This window comes from Cherax quadricarinatus, chromosome 39, assembly GCF_038502225.1.
Source record: "Cherax quadricarinatus isolate ZL_2023a chromosome 39, ASM3850222v1, whole genome shotgun sequence".
In the NCBI taxonomy this organism is placed as follows: Eukaryota; Metazoa; Arthropoda; class Malacostraca; order Decapoda; family Parastacidae; genus Cherax; species Cherax quadricarinatus.
This window is the reverse complement of record NC_091330.1, coordinates 30,266,388-30,280,469: the sequence shown is the minus strand read 5'-3', so window position 1 is coordinate 30,280,469 and position 14,082 is coordinate 30,266,388.

Here is a 14,082-nt window from a genome sequence, read left to right as displayed (position 1 = left end):
TATTAAACTCTCCCCCTACAGAGCTAATCCTGAAAAGCAGAAGCTACTTCAGCAGGAGGTAGAATTTCTGTTAGAGCATGGGTTAGTAGAGAAGTCATCTAGTGCATGGGCTTCACCGTGCATCCTTGTTAAAAAAGCTGATGTAGGTTTTCGTATGTGTACAGACTACCGTAAGGTGAATGAGGACACAATCACAGATGCTTACTCTCTTCCTCGTCTGGATGACGTAATCTACTTTGTGGGTAAGGCTACTTTTGTGTCCAAGTTAGATCTCCTTAAAGGTTACTATCAGGTACCTTTGACGGATAAGGCGAAGGAAATCTCTGCCTTCGTAATTCCAGGTCATTATCAATATACAGTTACCCCCTTCGGAATGAAAAAACTCCCCCTCTTCATTCCAGAAACTTATCCATCACGCTATTAAAGGACTTGAAAGCACGGCAGCGTACCTGGATGATATTGTTGTGGTGTCTGATACTTGGGATCAACACCTACTTAGACTTAAGGCTCTTTTTGAGACTTTTCAGAGTTCCCATTTAACTGATAATTTATCTAAGTCTTCCTTTGGCCAGGCCACTGTTACTTTTCTAGGCCATGGAGTAGGTAGTGGTAAGGTAAATTTGCTAAAGTTCTTGCCATTAAAGCTTATCCAGTTCCTCATGATAGGAAATCTCTTTAACGTTTCCTAGGCATGATAGGATTTTACAGAAGATTCTGTAAGAATTTCTCAGATATTGTAGCCCCCTCTTACCTCTCTTACCAGTCACAAAGTTCCCTTTATTTGGACTTCAGTTTCTCAAGATGCTTTTGACAAAGCAAAAAGAATATTGTGTACTGCACCCATTCTTTTGTCTCCAGACTTCTCCAAACCTTTCTCATTACAGGTTGATGCTTGTGAGTCTGGGGTTGAGGCAGTACTGTTGCAAAACGGGGACGAGGAGTTGCAGCCTGTTGCCTTTTTCTCTGCCAAGTTCCAGCCGCATCAGAGGGCTTACTCTACCATTGAAAAAGAAGCCCTCGCGCTGGTACTGGCTTTGGAGCACTTTGATGTTTACATGGGCCAGACCTCGCAGGTGGCCACTGTCTACAGTGATCACAATCCTCTAGTATATTTCCAAGCCATGAAGAACCACAATACGAGGCTCATGAGACAGAATCTACGACTGCAACCCTATTCTATAAAAATTTTACATATTGCCGGCAAAGAAAATATGTTGGCAGACTCTTTATCAAGAGTCTAACAATATTATACATTATAATTATTTTTTTTTTTATTATCACACTGGCCGATTCCCACCAAGGCAGGGTGGCCCGAAAAAGAAAAACTTTCACCATCATTCACTCCATCACTGTCTTGCCAGAAGGGTGCTTTACACTACAGTTTTAAACTGCAACATTAAAGGTGAATACAGGAAAGAGTAAGGTTATGAGGATAACAAAAAGATTAGGTGATGAAAGATTGAATATCAGATTGGAGGGAGAGAGTATGGAGGAGGTGAACGTATTCAGATATTTGGGAGTGGACGTGTCAGCGGATGGGTCTATGAAAGATGAGGTGAATCATAGAATTGATGAGGGAAAAAGAGTGAGTGGTGCACTTAGGAGTCTGTGGAGACAAAGAACTTTGTCCTTGGAGGCAAAGAGGGGAATGTATGAGAGTATAGTTTTACCAACGCTCTTATATGGGTGTGAAGCGTGGGTGATGAATGTTGCAGCGAGGAGAAGGCTGGAGGCAGTGGAGATGTCATGTCTGAGGGCAATGTGTGGTGTGAATATAATGCAGAGAATTCGTAGTTTGGAAGTTAGGAGGAGGTGCGGGATTACCAAAACTGTTGTCCAGAGGGCTGAGGAAGGGTTGTTGAGGTGGTTCGGACATGTAGAGAGAATGGAGCGAAACAGAATGACTTCAAGAGTGTATCAGTCTGTAGTGGAAGGAAGGCGGGGTAGGGGTCGGCCTAGGAAGGGTTGGAGGGAGGGGGTAAAGGAGGTTTTGTGTGCGAGGGGCTTGGACTTCCAGCAGGCATGCGTGAGCATGTTTGATAGGAGTGAATGGAGATAAATGGTTTTTAATACTTGACGTGCTGTTGGAGTGTGAGCAAAGTAACATTTATGAAGGGATTCTTTCTCACCTCACACCCCACCTACCACACTTCTCACCTCACACCCCACCTACCACACTTCTCACCTCACACCCCACCTACCACACTTCTCACCTCACACCCCACCTACCACACTTCACCTCACACCCCACCTACCACACTTCTCACCTCACACCCCACCTACCACACTTCACCTCACACCCCACCTACCACACTTCACCTCACACCCCACCTACCACACTTGTCACCTCACACCCCACCTACCACACTTCTCACCTCACACCCCACCTACCACACTTCTCACCTCACACCCCACCTACCACACTTCTCACCTCACACCCCACCTACCACACTTCTCACCTCACACCCCACCTACCACACTTCTCACCTCACACCCCACCTACCACACTTCTCACCTCACACCCCACCTACCACACTTCACCTCACACCCCACCTACCACACTCACACCTCACACCCCTCCTACCACACTTCACCTCACACCCCACCTACCACACTTGTCACCTCACACCCCACCTACCACACTTGTCACCTCACACCCCACCTACCACACTTCTCACCTCACACCCCACCTACCACACTTCTCACCTCACACCCCACCTACCACACTTGTCACCTCACACCCCACCTACCACACTTCACCTCACACCCCACCTACCACACTTCACCACATTCGGCTAACACATGCCTTGACTGAGGGAGATTCAAACGAGTATCTACAAAAGATACTTGTGGGTTTCTCATTACTTGTCGGGTACGCAAGGAGTAACGACATTCAGGTTGGTTATCTAACTGAGTATCTGAGGTAGAGGGTACAGAGTCAAGAGGATTTTCAGCATCTGTCACATTAGTCTGGGTAGCAATATCATCAACATCACATACTAATTTCATATGACCTAAATGCGATTCTTTGTACTTACCAGTACTAATTTCTCTAACCTTATGCTTATTACCAGAGATATGTTCTACAACTCGATAAGGTCCGACAAACTTTTGATCGAGCTTAGGCATTGCGGATGTTTTTATTGAAATTTGTCAGCATTACTGTCGAACCTACTTTGACTTTTGATGGCTTAGCACGGCTATTAGTTACTCTAGTAAATTCTGCTGTTGATTTATGAAGTGTTTCACGGATTCTTCTAAAAACACTTTGAGCCATGCTGGTATGAGTTGCTACGAAATCATCAGGGTTGTAATTAGGTTTTGGAGTGGAATATAACAACTCATAGGGCAAACACTTGTCTACACCATACAATGCATAATGTGGAGTATCACCTATGGAAGCATTGTAAGCAGAATTTATGGCACATTGAACATCTGGTATGACTTCATCCCAAGTTTCACTATTGGGGTTGATAGTGGCTCTCAGGACATCAAGTACTTTCTTATTGGTTCGCTCGACTAACCCATTGCTGGCAGGATGATGAGGAACAATGGTGGATTTAGAGATCTTGTATAAAGTACACAAATTTTCAAGAATCTCATTACAGAATTCACCTCCATTATCTGTTACTAAGGACTTTGGGGTGGTATGCCTGCAGATAATGCGTTCTTTAAACGCTTTAGCTACTGTCTCTGCAGTCTTATCTGCAATAGGAACTAACTCACACAATCTGGTGAAATGGTCTACCATAACACACAGATGTTTGTTGCCTTGGAGGGAACATTTAAAATTGGTTAACAAGTCAAGGGCAACTCTTCCCCATGGTTCGCTAGTGGTTGGGTACACCTGGATTGGATTAGGACCATTGACATTTCCTTTATGTTGCATACAGACACTACATTTCTTAACATACTCGGAAATGTCGGTTGCCATACGTGGCCAAAAGTATTTCATTCTGGCTTGTTTCACAGAACGATTCATACCAGGGTGTGCAACACCTGGTGCATCATGAACTAGCTGTAAAGCTACGTTCACTAGTGACTGTGGAATTACTAACTGGTAAACTCTTCTGCTTGGAGTACCCAACTCGGCTGTTCGATACAGTAATTCTTGGCTCATTATAAAGTCACTAATGGGTGCTGGTGGCTTCACAGTAAGAATAAGATCTTCCTGGAGCAGGAATCGAATCACACCAGACCACATGGGATCTGTTCTTTGGGCATTTTTGACATCCTCGACAGTAAATGGAGGATCTGCAGTAACTACACTAACGTGTCGCGATAAAGCATCTGCGACTACATTTGACTTGCCAGGTAAATGTTCAAAGGTGGGATTGAACTCTTGGATAGTCAAGGTCCATCTGGCTAACCTTCCAGTAGGCTGTTTGTTCTGGAATAAAGGTATCAGTGGTGCATGGTCTGTCAAGACATGAACAGGGTACTGGTAAATAATGTCTTGGAAGTGCTTTAAAGACCATACTATTGCTAAAGCTTCTTGCTCCATTACTGTATAATTACGTTCAGCCTTCGTAAGGACTCGGCTAGCAAATGCAACTGAATTGTACTTGCCATCAGTCTTCTGAGCTAGTACGGCACCTATGCCAATTGAACTAGCATCAGTTGTCAGACAGAAGAACTTAGAAAAATCTGGGAATTTCAAAATTGGAGCAGATGTTAACTTTTCTTTTAGTATTTGGAATGCTCTTTCTTGACGGAAGGTCCAAACAAAAGGAGCATCTTTCTTAAGCAATTCAGTTAGCGGAGCTGTTAATGAAGAAAAATTTGCAATGAAAGATCTGTAGAAACCTGCTAGACCCACAAAGAATCTTACAGCATCAGCAGTTTTGGGAGTTGGAAAATTTAGTACTGCTGTTACTTTACTTTGATCAGTCGTAACCCCTCTAGGAGTGACTACGTGACCCAGAAACTTAATTTCTGATCTGAAAAATTGACATTTGGACAGTTTGATCTTTAAATTGGCTTCTTCAAGCTTGCCAAGTACTATATCAAGTCTTTTCAGGTGTGCATCCACATCTTCGGACATGACGATTACGTCGTCTAGTACACCATAAGTGCTTTACCTATAAGACCTCTAAAGATGTTGGTCATGACTCTAGAGAACATGATAGGTGAGGATCGTAATCCAAAAGCCATTCGTAGGAAATGATAATGACCTGTGGGAGTAGAGAATGCGGTTAACTCTTGGCTGTCCTCGTGAAGAGGGACTTGCCAAAACCCTTGTAACAAGTCCAGGGTCGAGAAGACTTTATCTCTGATATTGCGTAAAAGGTCACCTAGTACAGGAAGTGGGAAGCGATCTTGAATGGTTTTCGCATTTAACTTCCTAAAGTCAATCACCGGGCGCCAAGTGCCATCCTTCTTAGGCACTAGGATCAAGGGTGCATTCCACGGTGAATTGCTATGTGCAATATCTGGTTGATCAATTCCTCTGCGACAGCAACTTGGGAATGAGGCATTCTGTACGCAGGTACATAGATAGGTCTAGTACCAGGTTCAAGTCGAATATGATGGGACAATAAGTTTGTTACACCCATCTTCTCACCTGGTAAGGCAATGGCGTTACGATGTTTGTTCAACAAAGTCAACAAACGCTTGACTTCGTCTGGGAAGTCGGTGGGAGCTAAATCTTTCTCCTCAACTGGTGGATTGGATTGATCCAGCAGAGTGGATGAGGTCTCCACTGTTGAAATAGCACTGACCCACTGGTCAGGTGGCACGTCATCCTGTACTTGAACAGGGTAAGGATAGTGAACTAGGTCAACGAGATTGGTATTTGCTCTGAGACGAACACTGTGACCCGAAGTGTTAGCAAGGAGTAAATGGATCTTACTGTCTCTTACAAGGTGTAGGGAAGGTTCAACAAATAAACCCTTGACCTTGCAGGAATCACTGTCAACTAGGACGTTATCACCATCTGGAGCATTAGGAACAACAACAGACACTCTAGTGAGAGCACCAGCCGCGACAGAGACGTCTTTCTGAAGATGGCATGTGACATCAACAAGAGATGGCATTACTAGTTTCAAGTAATCGTTTTCTGACAAGGCGTCCCCTTTGGAGAAACTACTACTTGGACTAGCAGACATTGCAGGGATAGGCAGAGCACTCAAAGCAGTCTGAGCGTCCTTGGACACTTGAGGCAATACACTATCTTGCATATCTGAAGGTGTAGGTGGAACACAGATGGGAGTGACAGAGTTACCAGTGCCTGACCGCTTGGGTACACTACTGGAGAATGCATTGGCTTGTAAGGACTTAATGCATACATCATACTCTGCAGCAGTATGATAGATTTCTGATCCAAGCTGGTAACCCCAAAATGGAACGATCAAGTCGTCAATTTGGGCATGCCATCGGTATGGGTCGAGCACAATGCGTAAGTCTCGCATGGAAGCAAATCCCAGTAGAAGGTCACCAGGGAATGAAATCTGGTCGACAACACCACACTTCTCACCTCACACCACCTACCACACCTCTCACCTCACACACCATCTACCACACTTTTCACCTCACACACCATCTACCACACTTCTCACCTCACACACCACCTACCACACTTCTCACCTCACACACCACCTACCGCACTTCTTGCCTCACACCCCACCTACCACACTTCTCACCTCACACCCCACCTACAACTCTTCTCACCTCACACCCCTCCTACCACACTTCTTACCTCACAGCCCACCTACCACACTTCTTACCTCACACCCCACCTATGACACTTGTCGCCTCACACCCCACCTACCACACTTCTCACCTCACACCTCGCCTACCACACTTCTCACCTCACTTCCCAGCTACCACATTTCTCATATCACACCTCACCTACCACACTTCTCACCTCACACCCCACGTACCACACTTCTTACCTCACACCCCACCTACCACACTTCTCACCTCACACCTCACCTACCACACTTCTCACTTCACACCCCACCTACCGCACACTTCACCTCACACCCCGCCTAACACACGCTTTACCTCACACCCCACCTAAAACACGCTTCACCTCACACCCCACCTACCACACACTTCACCTTACACTCCACCTTATACCTCATCTTACTCGCTTTCCACCTAACTCATCACACCATTCCACACATCATAACCCATTCTTTATCCCCTTTACATCGAACCTCGTCTTACGCAGCATCTCATACCAGACCTAACCTCACACATCTTACCCACACCTCACCTCATACTCCACCTATCAGCACACTTCATGCCACCTTTCATCTCACCTCGTACCCCACCTTACACCCTACCCTGCTTGCGAGGGATTTTTAGGAATGTAAAGAGGAACTTAAACTTTTGGCTAATCTTTTCAATATATCACTACAAACTGGCATAGTGCCAGACAATTGGAAAATGGCAAATGCAATACCTATTTACAATGCAGGTGATAGGTCCTTAGCTTCGAACAATAGACCAATAAGCCTTACCTTTATAGTTGGTAAATTTATGGAATAAATAATTGCCGAGGTAATTCGTAGCCATCTTGATAGGCATAAATTGACTAATGAATTTAAGCACAGTTTTACAAAGGGGCGTTCCTGTCTTACGAATTTATTAACTTTCTTCACTTAGGTATTTGAGGAAGTAGATCCTGGTATTGAACATGATATTGTGTATATGGACTTCAGTAAGGCTTTTGATAGAGTTCCACATCAGAGGCTGTTGAGAAAACTTAAGGCACACGGAACAGGAGAAGAAATTTTTTCCTGGGTTGAGGCATGGTTGACAAATAGCCAGCAGAGTGTTTGCATAAATGGGGAGAAATCAGAATGGGGGCACGTCACAAGCTGTGTTCCTCAGGGGTCAGTGTTGGGCCCGTTGTTGTTCACAATTTACATAAACGACATAAACGAGGGAATAAATAGTGACATAAGGAAATTTGCTGATGACACCTAAATAGGCCGTCCAAGTCATTCTAATGAGAACATTAGAGCACCCCAGGATGATTTGAATAGACTGATGCAGTGGTCGGAGAAGTGTCAGATGAAGTTTAATATAGACAAATGCAAAGTTCTACACATTGGACAGGAAAATAACCATGCCACATATAAACTAAATAATGTAGATCTTAATATTACAGATTGCGAAAAGGATTTAGGAGTTCTAGTTAGCAGTAATCTGAAACCAAGACTACAGTGTATAAGTGCTCGCAATAAAGGTAACGGAAACCTTGGCTTCATATCAAGAAGTATTAATAATAGAAGTCCTCAGGTTGTTCTTCAACTCTGTATATCTTTGGTTAGGCCTCATTTAGATTATGGTGCACAGTTCTGTTCACCGTATTACAGAATGGATATAAATGCTTTGGTAAACGTACAGAGGAGGATGACAAGGTTGATCCCATGTATCAGAAATCTTCCCTATGAGGATAGACTAAGGGCCCTGAATCTGCAATCTCTAGAAAGGTGTAGAATTAGGGGGGATATGATTGAGGTGTATAAATGGAAAACAGGAATTAATAAAGGGGAGGGATGTAAACAGCGTGCTGAAAATATCTAGCCAAGACAGGACTCGCAGCAGAGGTTTTAAGTTGGAAAAATTCAAATTCATAAGAACATAAGAAAGAAAGAACACTGCAGCAGGCCTACTGGCCCATGCGTGGCAGGTCTAAGTTTCCTACAGGCTTAAGCCAATACCCCAACCTAGTCAGGTCAGGTCACATTCACTTAAGGAAGAAACACGGCAATTGACCTAGTAGCACAAGCTAATCAGGTGCAACTCACACCCGCCCACACCCACTCATGTATTTATCTAACCTATTTTTAAAACTACACAACGTTTTAGCCTCTATAACTGTACTCGGGAGTTTGTTCCACTCATCCACAGATACGGCAGCGGCAGCGGCAGCGGCAACGGCAACAGGAACCTTGTCTTATATTTTTACTTCTACCTGAGGTTCCCAGCAGCCCAGTGATGACCTAATCAAGACCCACATAACACTAACATGTGTAGATACCCAGAATGATATAAATCAACTGCGGAAATCACCCAAAAGTTCACAAATTACCAACTAATAGGACTCGTACTACCACCTCCTACCCTGCTGCCACTGAAGTGATACTCCACAACATTCACCCATCACCCTTCGCCTACTATTCACCTGAAGCCACAGCCAGTGGACAAGGGTCAGAGCAATAAAAGAAGATCCAGTAACCAGCTAAGGACTCCTAACATCAAAGGTGAGAGCAGTAATAACACGAGGAAAACTTGTGGTACTGCCAGCAAGGACACAACCCTCATCACCCACTGGCACCACCACAACACAAGACAGCAACAAACATGGCCACCGCCACAGTCCAAGATAACTCCTTCCCAGTATTTGATGTCAAGAAGATCACCGACCCAGAAATAGCTAAACCCCTTAAAAGACCAAGTCACCCTACTTACTACCAACATTATAGAGGAAAGATCAAGAGTGGACCAACAACTTGCCAATGTCATAACCAACTTCCAAGACCATAATGACCAACTGCAGCTATCTGACGCTGTTGTAGTTAACAGCAAACATCTCCCAGCCACAGTCGCCCAAGAGACCTGCATGGAGACCACCCTTCAGCTTATCAAGGACCACCTTCGCCTTAACATACGTAGTGATGACCTAAAAAATTGCAAACTGATGGGCTACCAAGCAGGTAAAAAAACAGTGCTGTTAAAATTCCAGACTAGCCTACAAAGAAACAACCTACTAAAAACATCTATTTCTATGAAATCTGATGTTTACATCAATGAGTGCCTTACCAAAACAAGACAAAACCTTCTTTATTGGCTAAGAAAATTACGTTATACCCAAAAAATCCACCAGTGCTTTGTGAGGGATGGAAAAATCGCAGTTAGGAAACAGCCCACTGGAAAGAGATACTTCATCTCTACAGAACATGACCTTAAAACATTCCTAAGTGAGGCTGGACTAACAGAATCAGAGTAAAGTGCAGATAATACCCATAGTCCACCGTTAGTGTTATATTGTCATAAATTTGTACCCCCCTAAAATTCTAATACCCCAACTACTTTTGATTGTCATTGTTGTATTCAACGACCATTCTACCTCATAGTCTTAATTGTGTTTAACATCTACAGAATCTATCTCCTTTTTAACAACTTACAACATCACTGGTCTATCTTATTTTATTATAAACTAGCCATAACTTGTCCTCAATAATTCTACCTCACTTTAAGAAATACTCAATTGTCCAATTTTATTCTAAAATCCCTATTATTGCCCAATTTTGCTTTAAACTATATTGATCATTGCCATTTTTATTTTTATAATTTTTTTATTATTCTTTTTGCTACCTTAACTTGTATATTTTATCTTGTCAATTTAAATCTAGTTATACTCTAATTCTTGTAAACAACTTATATAAGACCTTAGTGCAATTACAATTGAGAGTCTTGTGCCTTTTTTATATTATTAGATTAAACTCAGTTGTACTATAGCTCATTGTAGCTCAATACATAGTCAATACCAAATTCACTACATTAGACCATAGTGCAATTACTAGTGAGAGACTGGTGCTATTTTTAATTTGTATTTTTATATTATTAGATTAAACCTAGTTGTACTATAGCTCATTCTAGCTCAAAACATAGACTCCACAGAAGTCATTATATTAGACCTTAGTGCAATTACTAGTGAGAGTCTTGTTCTATTTTTAATTTGTATTTTTATATTACTAGTTTATACCTAGTTGTACTTTAGTTCATTCCAGCACAACACACAGACAACATCAACTTCATTATGTGTAGTAGTGACTATACTCTATATGACCAAAATACTCAATTATATACTTGTCCAAACTTCCCACCACTACAGATATCAGTAGTAGAACTCAACACACAACTCAGGATATAAATAACCATAATTTAAACCTAGAAGTTGATTGATCACGTTGACCCTGATCTAAACCTCCATAATCTGACACCCAATCTAAACCTATTGGAAAGTAACTGCCTTTATTACACAGCATCACAAGCCAGCACTATCCTAAACAATGCTAAAAGTCTATCAGTACTTAACTACAACATCAGGTCCTTAAGCACACACTATGATGACCTCCTAGCACTCCTTGAATCACTAAAGACACCCTTCTCCTGCATTATTCTTACTGAGACCTGGCTTAAGCAGAACACAATAGATATCTACCCTCTACCAGGATACACAGCAATCCACAACTGCAGACCATACCAAGTTGGGGGTGGTATTGCAATCTATTACTCTAACCAATTATCTTGTATTAGTACCACTTGCTTTAGTGATGAATATGGGGAATACATTTTTGCTAATTTTACAGTAAAAAACCTTAAGACGCCTATAACAATCGGTGCCATTTACCGGATACCTCACACAAACATCCCAAATTTCAGTGAGAAATTAAAGTCACTAATAACAAACAGACAAATGAATAAGCACCACCTTCTCTTAGCTGGAGATTTCATCATCAACCTTGGCATACTAGATGATCAGCCTGTAACTGATTTCATCAACAATATGAACAACACACTTCTCATACCAATAATAACTAAACCAACCAGGCTCACTGAGACAAGTGCAACCATAATATACCACATATGGACCAATACACTAGCCCCCCTTAAATCAGGGATAATCACAGATAGCACTACAGACCACTACCCTACCTTCCTCCTGACAAACATTAGTAAACCACCACTTGAATACAACAAAGTCTCATTTAGACTCCATGACGAGGCCTCAATAAGGAAGTTCACAGCTGACCTAGAGACTGTTGACTGGCCTACAGAATTCTCCAAGGCCAATGGTATTGATAACTGGACAGACATTTTTCTTAACAAATTACTTGGACTATATTACAAACATTGTCCTATGAAAACGAAACAGATCACAAACAAACGGCTTGGTTGCCCATGGCTAACCAGCACCATTCTGAAATCCATTGACAAGAAACACCAATATGAAAAGCAATATAGACAGGGCTTAATACACAAAGATATTCTTAAACACTATTCATCAGTTCTCACCAAAGTAATAAAGAAAGCAAAACAACTATACTACTCCAGTAGATTCACAGACACTAGAGGAGATATAAAAAAGACCTGGAAAACACTCTCTCAGATTCTAGGGACCCATAAACTAAAAAAAAACAAGAATATTGTCCTAACTAAACCTAATGAAACACCACTACATCCCACTGACACAGCTAACAAGATAAACGACTTCTTCTCAACCATAGGATCTAATCTCGCCAATAAAATCCCACATACCAATGCCCATGCTGGGGACTACCTAGATGGGAATTTCCCAAATTCCTTCTATCTTGCACCAACTGAGCCCTCGGAAGTCACCGAGATTATAAAGTCACTTAAAAATAACTCAGGGAATCTGTCTCATGTCCCACCATTACTGTACAAGCGAGCTGACCATGTCCTTTCGCATGCTATTTCATTACTTTTTAACAAGTCACTAGAAACTAGCACCTTCCCGAAACTACTCAAGATGGCAAGGGTTACACCAATACATAAAGGTGGTGACCCTACAGACTTAAACAACTATAGGCCAATATCAAACTTACCATTGCTATCCAAAATCTTTGAGAAACTCGTGCACAGGAGACTGTATTCATTTATAAAGGCACAAAACATACTCAACCCCTGCCAAATTGGATTCAGGAAAAATAAAAGCACTAATGATGCAATCATAAAAATGCTAGATCTGCTTTACACAGCATTGGAAAATAAGGAATATCCACTAGGAATTTTTATTGACCTAAGAAAAGCTTTTGACACAGTAGACCACGACATCCTACTCCACAAACTTGACCATTACGGTATAAGAGGCCATGCACTTGCTTATTTCAAATCTTACCTTACTAATAGGCATCAGTATGTCACCATTAAAGACACAGCATCAACAACACGGCCACTTGATACTGGAGTTCCGCAGGGAAGTGTCCTTGGTCCCCTGCTCTTCCTCATATACATCAATGATCTTCCAAACGTATCCCAACACCTGAAACCCATTCTCTTTGCTGACGACACGACTTATGTCATCTCTCACCCTAATCTTGACACCCTCAACACCATTGTTAACGAGGAGCTGGTCAAAATATCGACTTGGATGACAGCCAATAAACTTATGCTTGACACTGACAAAACCTACTATATTATGTTTGGTAGCAGAGCAGGAGATGCACAAATTAACATTACGATCGACAACACTCTAATTACCAGACATAATGAGGGCAAATTCCTAGGCCTATACCTTGACAACAACCTAAATTTCAGCATCCATATCCAACACATAACCAAAAAAGTATCCAAAACGGTTGGGATCCTCTCCAAGATATGATACTATGTGCCGCAAAATGCCCTTCTCACACTGTACCACTCACTTATTTATCCATACCTCACCTATGCTATTTGTGCTTGGGGATCAAGTGCAGCAACACACCTAAAGCCAATAATAACCCAACAAAAAGCTGCAGTAAGAATAATCACTAAATCCCATCCCTAGCAACACACTCCCCCACTCTTCATAGATCTAAACTTACTCCCTGTTCAGTACATCCACACTTACTACGGTGCAATCTACATCTACAGGACCTTAAACTCCAATATTAACCTTGACCTAAAATGCTTTCTTGAGAGTTGTGACAGAACCCACAGGCATAACACCAGACACAAACATCTCGACGATATTCCCTGTGTCCGACTAAACCTTCACAAAAATTCAATGTATGTCAAAGGCCCTAAAATCTGGAACACCCTACCTGAGAACTCTAGAACTGCAGACACATTCATCACCTTCAAAACTACCATTAGAAAACATCTTATCTCCCTGATACACCCCGTCAACTAACTACACGAATACCACCTGGTGGTTCACACTTACACTCACTCACCCATTTGACCATGAACAGAAATATTAATCTCAATCTTAAAATAATGAATCCTGTGATACTCCAATACTGAAACTATGTACTGTGTCAAAACAAAAGCATTCACATTGCTAAACTCACAAACTAGCATTTAGTCACTTAGCCATAATACCAACTTACCTCATAATTT